The sequence below is a fragment of the Myotis brandtii genome, unplaced genomic scaffold (assembly GCF_000412655.1).
Source record: "Myotis brandtii unplaced genomic scaffold, ASM41265v1 scaffold752, whole genome shotgun sequence".
Taxonomy (NCBI): domain Eukaryota; kingdom Metazoa; phylum Chordata; class Mammalia; order Chiroptera; family Vespertilionidae; genus Myotis; species Myotis brandtii.
Window position 1 is genome coordinate 193941 of NW_005370999.1, and position 9804 is coordinate 203744.

The window sequence follows — 9804 nt, forward strand, 5'->3', positions numbered from 1 at the left end:
CTGGTGAGGATGCAGAGAAAAAGGAACCCTCTTGCACTGCTGGTGGGAATGCAGACTGGTGCAACCACTGTGGAGAACAGCATGGCATTTCCTCAAAAAACTAAAAATAGAACTTCCATTTGACCCAGTGATCCCACTTCTAGGAATATATCCCAAGAAACCAGAAACACCCATCAGAAAGGATATATGCACCCCTATCTTCATAGTGGCACAATTCACCATAGCTAAGGTTTGGAAACAGCCTAAGTGCCCATCAGCAGATGGGTGGATTAGTAAACTTTGGTACATTTACACAATTGAATTCTACGCTGTGGTAAAAAAGAAGGAATTCTTACCATTTGCAACAGCATGGATGGAACTGGAGAGGATTTTGTTAAGTGAAATAAGCCAGTCAGAGAAAGGTAAATAGCACATGATCTCACTCATTTGTGGAATATAATGAACATAAACTGATGAACAAAAATAGAACCAGAGTCATAGAAGCATCAAACAGACTGTCCAACCTATGAGGGAAAGCAGGGGTGAGGGAGTAAGAGATCAACCGAAGGACTTGTATGCATGCATAGGAGCATAACCAATGGATACAGACATTAGGGGGGTGAGGGCATGTGCTGGAATGTGGGGAAGCTTGGGAGAGGTCAATGGGGAAAAAAGAGACTTATGTAATACTTTAAACAATAAAGAATTTAAAAAAGATGAGTATGGAGTTTATGGCTATTTAAAGGTTTATTTATAAAATGTAGGTTACATATACTTAAAAAATAATGTACTTTCCAATGACAGTTGACATACAATATTATATTAGTTTTAGGTGTACAACATAGTGTTTAGACATTTATATGCCTTACAAAGTGCAATGTTGTTATAATATTATACTGTACTTTAAATATCTGTGGCATTTTTATAGATAGCAATTTATACTTTTTAATCCCTTTCACACTTTTAAACCAACCCCCAACTTTCTTCCCAAATGGCAAAATCAATTTTTTCTCTGTTATCTTTATGACTTTGTTTCTCTTTTCTTTGTTTATTTAGTTGTTTCAATTCACATGAAAATGAAATCATATGGTATTTGTTATTCTTCGTCTGACTAATTTCAATTAGCATAATACCTTCTAGGTCCATCAATGTTGTAAATGGTAAGATTTCATACTTTTTTTTTATGGCTCAGTAACATTCCATTGTTTATTTGTATCACATATTCTTTACCCATTCACCTATTGATGGACACTTAGGTTGCTTCTATATCTTGGCTATTATAAATAATGCACCTATGAATGTAGGGGTGCAAATATCTTTCTGAATTCATGTTTTGAATTTTTTTCAGATAAATATCTGGAAGTGATATTGCTGGGTTTTATGATAGCAATATTTTTAATTTTTTGAGAGACTTCATACTGTTTTCCATAATGGGAACACCAATTTACAATCCCATCAACAGTGCCCAAGAATTTTCTTTTATCCACATCCTCAACAACACCATTGTTGATTTATTGATGATAGCCAGGGGTGAGTGATATCTCATTTTAGTTTAAATTTGCATTTCTTGATGATTAGTGATATTGAGCATCATTTCATATATCTATTGGCCATCCATATTTCCTCTTAAGAGAGGAAATATGGAGGTGGGGATGGCTGGGGTGCCTAATTTTAAATCAGATTGTTAATTGCTGGGGCTGACCAGCAGACCCCGAGTGATGGATGAATGGATTACTCCAACACAATGTTTGCTGTGAAAGAGAGGGCTAAGGGACTGCCTGGCTAAAGGAACCAGAAAGCTCAATTGCCTGCCTCGTTAGGCTTTTATTGTAGCAGCAGTTTGAGATAAAGTTTATCTTTTAGATACAATCAGTAAGAGAAGTAATATTGGGAAGACACATGTGTTTATACTGTCCTTTAAGCAAGGACACCCAAAGATTAAGCTTAAGGATTCCAGTAAATACCTGGAGGTCTGCACATGCACAGACTTGTTTGGAAAGGTCAAGGAATAATTAGGGGCACCACCTTCGGCACTCCCCTAAGTCAAAATTCCAATAAACAGGGTAGGGGGCCTTCCGCACACTTCCATTTCCTCGGAATGTCTTCCTTACAAACTTTCCAACCAAGTCTCAGGCTTCCCCACAGTTAATTGTCTTGGTGTTGATTTGTAAGAGTTCTTTATATATTTTCGATAGAAATCCCTTATTGAGTATATTATTGGTGAATATCTTCTCTCATTCAGTAGGCTGTCTTTCCATTTTGCTGATAGTTTCATTCATTGTATAAACAATTTTTAGTTTGATGTAGTTGCATTTATTTTTTGTTTTATTTCCTTTGCTTGAAGAGTTATATCCAAAAACATATTGCTAAGAGTAATGTGAGTTTGATGCCTATGTTTTCTTCTAGGAGTCTTATAGTTTCAAGTCTAGAATTTAAGTATTTTTTAATTCATTTTTAATATTTTTTTGTATATGGTGTAAGAAAGTAATCCAAATTCATTCTTTTACATGTATCTGTTCAATTTTCCCAACACCATTTATTATAGACTGTCTTTACTCCATTGTATATTCTTACCTCTTTTGTCATAGATTAATTGACCATATAGGCATGGATTCATTTCTGCTTCTTGATTCTGTTCCATTGATCTATGTGTCTGTTTTTATTCCAGTACAATGCTGTTTTGTTTACTATAGCCTTATGGTATACTTTGATATAAGGTAGTGTGATAACTCAAACTTTTTTTTTTTTCTCTCAAGATTGCTTTGGCTCTTCAGAATCTATTGTGGTTCCATATTAATTTTAGGATTATTTGTCCTAGAACTGTTAAAAATTCCATTAGCATTTTGATAGGGATTGCATTGAATCTATAGATTGATTTGGGTAGTGTGGACATTTTAATAATATTAATTCTTCATATCCATGAGTACACTATAGTCTTCTATTTATTTGTCTTCAATTTTTTTTTCTTTAATGTCTTATAGTTTTCTGAGAACAGAACTTTTACCTCCTTGGTTAAAATTTTATTCCTAGATATTTCATTCTTACTGGTGCAATTGTAAATGTGACCGTGTTCTTATTTTCTCTGAGAGTTTGTTATTAGTGAATAAAAATCTGATTTTTAAATACTAATTTGTTCCCTGCTACTTTACTGAATTTATTTATTAATTCTAATAGTTTTTTTGTTGAAATCTTTTGGGTTCTCTATAGTATGTTATTTGTAAATAATGACAGTTTTACTTCTTTCTAATTGTGATGCCGTTTTTTGTTGTCTGATTGCTGTGTCTAGGACTTGCAATAAATACTATGTTGATAAAAGCATGTAAATGAATATCCTTGTCTTATTTCTGATCTTATCTCTCACCTGCCAGAATGGCTATCATCAACAAATCAACAAATGACAAGTGCTGGCGAGGATGCTGAGAAAAAGAACCCTCCTTCACTGCAGGTGGGAATGAAGACTGATGCAGACATTGTGGAAAACAGTATGGCGTTTTCTCAAAAATTAAAAATAGAACTGACATTTGACCCAGTAGTACCACTTCTAGGAATATATTCCAAGAAAATAGAAACACCAATCATAAAAGATATATGCACCCCTATGTTCATAGCAGCACAATTCACAATAGCTAAGATTTGGAAACAGCCTAAATGCCCATCAACAAATGAGTGGATTAGAAAACTGTGGTACATATGCACAATGGAATACTACATTTCTGTAAAAAAGAAGGAATTCTTATCATTTGCAACAGCATGGATGGAACTGGAGAGCATTATGCTAAGTGAAATAAGCCAGTCATTGAAAGAAAAATACCACATGATCTCACTCATTTGTGGAATATAAAGAACATTATAAACTGATGAACAAAAATAGATACAGAGGCAAAGAAGCATCGAACAGACTATCAAACTACAGTGGGAAGGCTGGGGAGGGTTGGGGAGAGTAGGGAAAAAAGAAGACATATATACTACTATTTGTAATACTTTAAAAAAAACATTAAATTTAAAAAGAAGAAGCTTTCAGATTTTCACCATTGAGTGTGATACTAGCTGCAAGTTTTTTTTTTTTAATATGTAATCTTTATTTTGTAAAGGTATGCTTTCTCTATTCCTACTTGGCTGAGTTTGTATCATAAATGGATGTTGGATTTTGGCAAATGCTATTTCTGAATCTATTTATATGATCATATGATTTTTAACTTTTTTTTTGTTTCTATGGTGTATCAAGTTAATTGATTTGTCTATATTAAAACAACTTTATATACCAGGAATAAATACCACTTGATCACAGTGTATGACATTTTAAATTTATCACTGAATTTGTTAAGGGTTTTTGCATCTGTGTTCATCAGAGATATTGCCATATAATTATATTTTTTAACATCTTTGTCTAGTTTTGGTATCAGGACAGTGCTGGCCTCATAAAATAAGTTTGGGAGCTGTTGTTCCTCTTCATTCTTTGAAATAGTTTGAAAAGGATACTTATTAGTTTTTCTTTGAATGTTTGGTAAAATTCACCTATGAAGCCATCTGGTCTAGGATTTTTTTTTTTTGGGAGTTTTTTTTTTTTTTTTATTGTTACTGATTTAATTTCATTAGTAGTTACAGATCTGTTCAGATTTTCTGTTTCTTCCTGATTCAGCAGTTTTAGAAAAATATGTTTCTAGGAATTTATCCATTCCTAGCAAGTTGTCCAGTTATCACATATTTGTTCATAGTATTTTCTTAAAATCTGTTGTAATTCTGTGGTGTCTGTTGTTCCTTCTCCTCATTCATTTCTGATTGTATTTATTCCGGCTCTCTCTTTTATGTTGTTGATGAGTCTGGCTAAGGATTTATAAATTTTGGTTGTCTTTAAAAAGAATTAGCTATTGGTTTATTAATCATTTCTGTAGTTTATTTTTAGCCTATACTTTGTTCATTTCTGCTTTAATCTTTATTATTTCCTTCCACCTACTCACTTTGGGCTTTGTTTGTTCTTCTTTTTCTAGTTCATGTAAAGTTAGATTGCTTATTTAATCTATCTACTTCTTAATCACAACTGGAAAATTAACTTTTTGTAGGTATATCAAACATATAAGACTGATTAACATGTCACTATTGTTGTCTTATATTAAGTTGAAGCATATAAATATTTTTACAAATAAAAAGTTATCAAATCTTGGAAATTTTATATGGTTTAACCTGATATACTTATTTTTACTCTTCAATCTTATTTTGTGAAGGACATAGTCCTTTTTAGATATAGTACAAAGGGCACTAGATATTATCTAATGTATAATCAATGTACTTAGGTCTATGAGTATTTTTAATTATTTTTACTTGATATTCTGAAAAGCTTATTACAAACATAAAAGGGGATTTATGTCAATGATCAGAGAGAGGAGGCATTTCTCTACCTTCTAGTGTTTTGAATATATGAAATGATCTAGGTTAAATATATTTGAAGCATTTAAATTTTCAAAACTTAATATGGTACTCAATAATTATCATTAATGAAACATTTGTTTTAGGATTCTGTGTAATCCAAAATTCAATTTACACCATATTTATTGTATACAAACTGTTTGATTCTATTTCTTTTTTGACTAAAAGACTATCAAAACCAGGAATACTTTCTCCAGAAACTTTTTAAAGATATAAAAATTTATGTGCAACAAGTATGTACCCAATTAAATCCTGACTTTAATAAGCTGTAAGTACTTTTTCCTAATATTATCCCTAAGGATATTACATTATAAGGATTGATTCTTTTATATATTCATTCGGTTACAGGTCATTACTTGCTGAGAGGGATTATTATATATTACAATTTTAGTGGTACATTTCATTTTCTAGGAATATTCACACTTTTTACTAAGACAATGTGACATCTCTAACAAATTAATGTTTTTCTGTCCATATCTTAAAAATTGATATAAATGCTGAAGGGTGCTTTAATATAGCTGCATGTAATGAAACCTGAAATTAAATTTTAACTTAATAAAGTAGATGTTTTTTAATTAAAAGTTTTTTTCCCATCAATTGGGAACATTGCCACTTTAATTTTTTCTTTGAATGGCAGGAAAATAAAAATCAGTTTATATTCTGACAGCTAAAAGAAAACTTAGAACATTTCCCACTAAATATTTTACATAAATTTCTGATAAGATCAATTTGAATAATTTGAAATTGACTAAAGTTCATAACTTATAAATTAACTCCTATGCTAAACAATGAGATATAAACATAATTTTAGCATATCTAAAAGTTTTTGAGAAGCTATTAAGATGTTTGGATTGAATACAGATGGAAATAAAGAGAGAAAAATCAAAATATTTCTTGAATTGATACCGCTTTATATTTTTACAATATAGTAACTTCTAAAATTAAAATATAGTACCTTAAATTATAAAACACGTTTTAGAAGTAATAATATTAATTATTGATTATGTAATTCAGTGAAGATTAAAAAGACAAAGGAAATAAGTTCAGACAAATATAACCTAGGATATGGTTCTGGAATACTCCTTTTTGGCTTTGTATCAGCAATTTTAGCATATTACACATTTAGTTTTAGACATGCTGTACTTGAAGTGACTGGTAGACATCTAAGTAGAGATCTAGAATAAGCAGTTGGATATAGTAAAATAATAATGCCATTAATGCTTGATCAGTGTGACTCAGTGGTTGAGCTTCGACCTGTGAACCAGGAAGTAATTGTTCGATTCCTGGTCAGGATGCATCCCTGGGTTGAGTGCTCAATCCCTATTGGGGGGCCTGCAGGACATCAACGATTTTCTCTCATCACTGATGTTTCTATCTCTTTTTGTCTCTCTCTTCCTATTTGAAATCAATAAAAATATATTTTAAAAAGTATTAATGACAAATGATGATGACGTCAATACTTATTTTGTATTCTATGTCCACTGTGAGCCTTAAAGCTTTATTTGAGTTATCTCAACATAATTACAAGGTAGGTATTGAGTAGGTCCTTGGGTTACGTCGGAGATCCATTACTACGGCTTGATGTAATGCAATTTTCGACGTAAGTCGGAACCCACCTACATAAGCACCTACATCACTCACATAGAGCACATACACAGCAGTAATGAAGTGAAACATTAAAAATAAATAAATAAATGAAAATAACAATTCCTGACCTTTACTTGTGGTAACTAAATAATAAAAAACATAAAGCACATATGTACATACGTCAAAATGACAGAACTTTTTTTTTATAGAAATACTGTAAATGGGAGATGGCAACATAACCACAAAACATCCGACGTAACCTGAGGACTGCCTATATTATTATCTGCATTTTACAGAAGAGTCTGAGACAATAATAAGCAGCTTTTTCACAGTCACACTTAGCTGAGATTTGAACAAAGTCAATATGACTCCACAGACTATACTTTCACACTATATTCAGATAAGTCTTGTAGAGGGAGGAGGTTAAGACAGAGATTTTTGTGAATGGACATTGATCAACTCAACATCTGCATCCTTACACATGTGCCTTCCTTTCTGTCAGTTGAAATCAGTGAAAACTTTGGCCCATAGAAGCCAATTTTTTCCACTCAGTCATTGTATCCTTGCCTGTGACCTCTTCAAGAATTTTCCTTCTGTAGTTATAGCATAGTTCTAATAGTCAGCTTAGTTTGTCTCATAATCAATTTTATCTTTTCTATCTGAAAATTCCTATCAAAATAAGAAAAATATAGTATCTTTCTCTTAAAAACAAATCCTAGTGCTCACATATTCTTCCCCCTATTTCTCTGGTCTTTTTTTTTTTAATACATATTTTTGACATTTAACTCACTCATTTGCCATCATTTCTTATTGGTTCCCATTTAAGTTTTTGTTAGAAAAGCACTAAGAGTTTCAGCTATACTGAACTATGCTTGGAGAGACTTTAGATGTAAAGAACAAATTCTGCTCAATTTTAATCTTTCTTCTAACTCATTCAATTCTGGGATCTCAAGAGATGATAGTTGCCTGAGACCTGTTGGTAAAACTTTGAGAATAAGATGCTAATAATGGGCAATCCAGGGCAAACTCTCCTGCACAAATCTTTGCTCTTTTTCAAACCTATACTCTAGACCCGTGTTCGGCAAACCGCAGCTCGTGAGCCACATGCAGCTCTTTGGCCCCTTGAGTGTGATTGAAATTTCGTGGCCCATGCGCAGAAGTTGGTATTTTGTGGAAGAGCCACACTCAAGGGGCCAAAGAGCCGCATGTGGCTCGTGAGCCGCAGTTTGCCAACCACTGCGTCTAGACACACTGTTTTTACTTTTCTTTCCTTCCATTCTCTTTTCAATTCACTTCACTTAAACTTTTTGCTCATCAATCTACTGAAATTGCTTTTGTCAAAGTCACCACTGTCTTCCATCTTGATAAGTACAGTGGTCAATTCCTGTTTCTCAATTTAAAAATTCCCAGCAGTACTTTCATGTCCACATGCCTCTTTTTATATGATCTGATGCCTATTGTGTTTACACATCCAGTTTTGATTTCTAAGCTTAAGTATGATATACCTATCTTATCTTTTCAACAACTCCATGTAGATATGTAAAACATATTCTAAACTGCATTTGTCTCAATCTGAACTCTCAGTTTTGCTTCTGTGTCTCAAAGAACTCTCACTATGGATAATCCTGGCCCAGCCTTCTACATATCACTAAATGATGCCACCATTCATCCAATACACACACACAGAAACTCACAAAACGGTGGGCAAAAGTAAGTTTATAGTTGTTTGTATGAAAAATTATCTATCCTATCTAATAATAGACAAACATGGTAATTAACCATACCTCCCCTACACCTCCCATTGGCTAATCAGCAGGATATGCAAATTAACTGCCAACCAAGATGGCGGCCGGCAGCCACGCAGCTGAAGCAAACATGAGGCTTGGTTGCCCCGGCGATGGAGGAAGCCAAGGTTCCCCTCCTGCCACGGCCCAGCTCTGAGCTCCAGATGCAACAATGTTGCAATTATAGAAGCTAAACAAACCACAGATACCCACTTTCAGTCAGCCAGCCTCGGAGCTGGAGCCGCAACAAAGTTTCAATTACAGAAGGTAAATAAATCCCAGAATAAAAAAAACTGACCCTAAAGCAGAAAGACTGGGAATGACTGGTCACTATGACACACACTGACCACCAGGGGACAGACGCTCAATGCAGGAGCTTCCCTCTGGTGGTCAGTGCACTCTCACATAGGGGAGCTCTGCTCAACCACAAGCCAGGCTGATGGCTGCCAGTACAGTGGTGGTGGTGGGAGCCTCTCCTGCCTCCTCAGCAATGCTAAGGATGTCCCACTGCAGCTTAGGTCTGCTCCACACTGCCAAGTAGACATCCCCTGAGGGCTGCCGGGCTGCCAGAGGAATGTCTGATTGCCAGCTTAGGCCCAATCCCCTGGGGAGCAGGCCTCAGCCAGCAGATGGTCATCCCCCGAGGGGTCCCAGACTGTGAGAGGGCATAGGCCAGGCTGAGGGACCCCCCCCCACCGAGTGCACAATTTTTGTGCACTGGGCCTCTAGTATAGTATATAAAAAGCCAGCGAATGAAATGCTGTAACTACCAGAACGACCAGTCGCTATGACACCCACTGCTGCCAGTGAACCAGCCAGATAGGGAATGGGGCCCACCAGACAACATTCTGTGGCCTCTCCCCTCAGCCGGTTCCTGCTCCCAATTGGCCTCTCCTACCCTGATCAAGGGTGGGGTGGCTGGCCAACCCTCCCGTGGTCCCTCCCCCTCACCGACACCACACCCAATTGCCCCCCTTACCCCAATAAGGGGTGGGGCCAGCTGGACAACCTCCTGCAGCCTCTCCTCCCA